General features: G+C 57.7%; 1 non-coding gene across 1 annotated transcript in view; it reads left to right on the top strand.

Annotated features, from left to right (window-relative positions):
• Positions 1-1986: 1986 nt before the first annotated feature.
• LOC124744931 overlaps positions 1987-2500 on the top strand; it is a 1909-nt gene continuing 1395 nt past the window's right edge. Inside the window, exon 1 of the ribosomal RNA XR_007010927.1 lies at positions 1987-2500. This exon is cut by the window's right edge and continues 1395 nt beyond it. This is a non-coding gene — a ribosomal RNA (small subunit ribosomal RNA).

Genomic DNA, 2500 nt, shown 5'->3' with positions numbered 1-2500 from the left:
CCTAACCCATGTTGTGCCTTAACCTAACCCATGTTGTGCCTTAACCTAACCCATGTTGTGCCTTAACCTAACCCATGTTGTGCCTTAACCTAACCCATGTTGTGCCTTAACCTAACCCATGTTGTGCCTTAACCTAACCCATGTTGTGCCTTAACCTAACCCATGTTGTCGCCTTAACGTAACCCACGTTGTCGCCTAAACCTGCTCTGTAATTGTTATACGACTCGTTCAATTACTGTAGTGTTGCCCACCCGCAACCCTCGCAATATAGTTCGCTACTCGCACTGCCCGCACCCCTGTGTATCGCTTCATGTTAAACACCTTGCAAGTCTTGCTCACTTTCCACATGCTCCTGCTGTACACTGTAATGTGGATGGCAGCAGGACGTACATGCCGCCCCTCCCCACGTCCCCACCTTGCCCCCTGCCTTCGCAAGCTGGTTGGTGAGAAGTTTGCATGTTCAATGCCCTTCGCATGCGACGTACTCAGGCTACGTTGTGGTGCGGCCTGTGTCAACTGTCCGCTGATGTCGTACGCGTGAACCACAATCTGTACTGCACATTCGTCCTTATGTACTGAATGATACATCGTGGCACATGTGTGACCGCACAACGACTGCGCCCAAAAACGGCGGACCATACAGTGCAAATATTGTGCACGCAGCTACGTGTCGTCTCCCTATGAGAGCTGGATTGCAGTGTGGTACGCCATAGAGACGTGTGGGAGGAACGGACGCCGTGGATGGCGATCAGCATGAGCTGTCTGTTGATGTATTCGGACCTAGTCGTCTCTCCTCACACACCGTGATGGCATGGTGCACCGCGTTCCATATCTGCGACATGCTACAGAGGCCGGTTGACAGTCGTTCGAGCAATGGACATCGCATACGTACGGGGGCCACCTTCCACGTATTGTCTAGGCGTGCACATTTTGTTGCGTGTATGTGGGCAGACGTAGTGTGGCGTGACACCTGACACAGGCATGCAATAATCGTTGAAGTTGCAAATGGCGATGGACGCCTGCGTTTTCTGGTGAAGTTACGCAAATGAACAAATGGTAACCTGTTGTGGTGCGGTTGTTCTCGCTAGGGGTGAATCGGTGATGGCGACGATAGGTTGAGGTACTAACCGGTTGTTCCAGCGATACCCACCATGCCGACGAAACTGAACGGCATCTGGGTGTGAAGCGATACGCGGCGGTGGCTGGGTGGGACCGTCCCCGGCCGGTGAGGGGGCGCCTCCCGGCGTGCTGGCCGCGCGGTGCGTGGGCGCACGCGCTACAGCCGGCTGGTGGGGGCGGCCAGTGGCAGGCGCGCCGGCCGACGGACGCGGCAGGCGTCGCAGCTGCGCGCCGGCGCACCCTGCGCGCGGCGCCGTGCGGCCAAAGTAGGTCCTCGCGGGCCCGGTGCGAAGCGCGGTGGACATCTTCAGTGTGCTGGTCCGATTGAGGACTGTGTGCGTTGAGGATGCGCCGCCGCCCGGCGCTCGGCGCCGCGACGCCGTCTGCTGCTCGGTCGCCCCAGCGGTTCTCGCTGGTGGTTTGTATCGCAGCTGTGCGGATGTGTTGGCGCGTGCGCTGTGCTGGGAGAGTTCGCTTCGGCACCCAAGTGGGGCTTTTGTCCTTCTGTGGCGCTGGCGTTGGAGCTGCCGGTCACCGTAGGTGGCGCGTGTTGTCTCCCGCCGGCAATGCCACGACAGCACGCTCCCGGGCCTCTGTCGGCAGCGGCAAGCTCAGTTGGGAGCACGGGTGGTCGCACCGAAAGCGTCTACTCGCCTAACTCCGGGCGATTGCGCCTCTCTCGAACCCGACCAAGTACTTGGGACGGCGCTGCGCGCCGCCGGGACCTGAGAGGGTTTCGAGGTGTATTGTGCAGGGGAGCTCAGCCTCCTCCTGTTTGCAGAATGATTGAGCGGACGCTTGCGTGTTCGCGCGGGCCCCCGGGACACACTCCCGGGCGGCCGGCTGCTCAGCTCTAGTTGACGCAGCTCCCTGGTTGATCCTGCCAGTAGTCATATGCTTGTCTCAAAGATTAAGCCATGCATGTCTCAGTACAAGCCGCATTAAGGTGAAACCGCGAATGGCTCATTAAATCAGTTATGGTTCCTTAGATCGTACCCACGTTACTTGGATAACTGTGGTAATTCTAGAGCTAATACATGCAAACAGAGTCCCGACCAGAGATGGAAGGGACGCTTTTATTAGATCAAAACCAATCGGTCGGCTCGTCCGGTCCGTTTGCCTTGGTGACTCTGAATAACTTTGGGCTGATCGCACGGTCCTCGTACCGGCGACGCATCTTTCAAATGTCTGCCTTATCAACTGTCGATGGTAGGTTCTGCGCCTACCATGGTTGTAACGGGTAACGGGGAATCAGGGTTCGATTCCGGAGAGGGAGCCTGAGAAACGGCTACCACATCCAAGGAAGGCAGCAGGCGCGCAAATTACCCACTCCCGGCACGGGGAGGTAGTGACGAAAAATAACGATACGGGACTCATCCGA

This window comes from Schistocerca piceifrons, unplaced genomic scaffold (assembly GCF_021461385.2).
Source record: "Schistocerca piceifrons isolate TAMUIC-IGC-003096 unplaced genomic scaffold, iqSchPice1.1 HiC_scaffold_310, whole genome shotgun sequence".
Lineage (NCBI taxonomy): Eukaryota > Metazoa > Arthropoda > Insecta > Orthoptera > Acrididae > Schistocerca > Schistocerca piceifrons.
The sequence above is the reverse complement of the archived record's forward strand: the minus strand, read 5'-3'. Positions and strand labels throughout refer to the sequence as shown.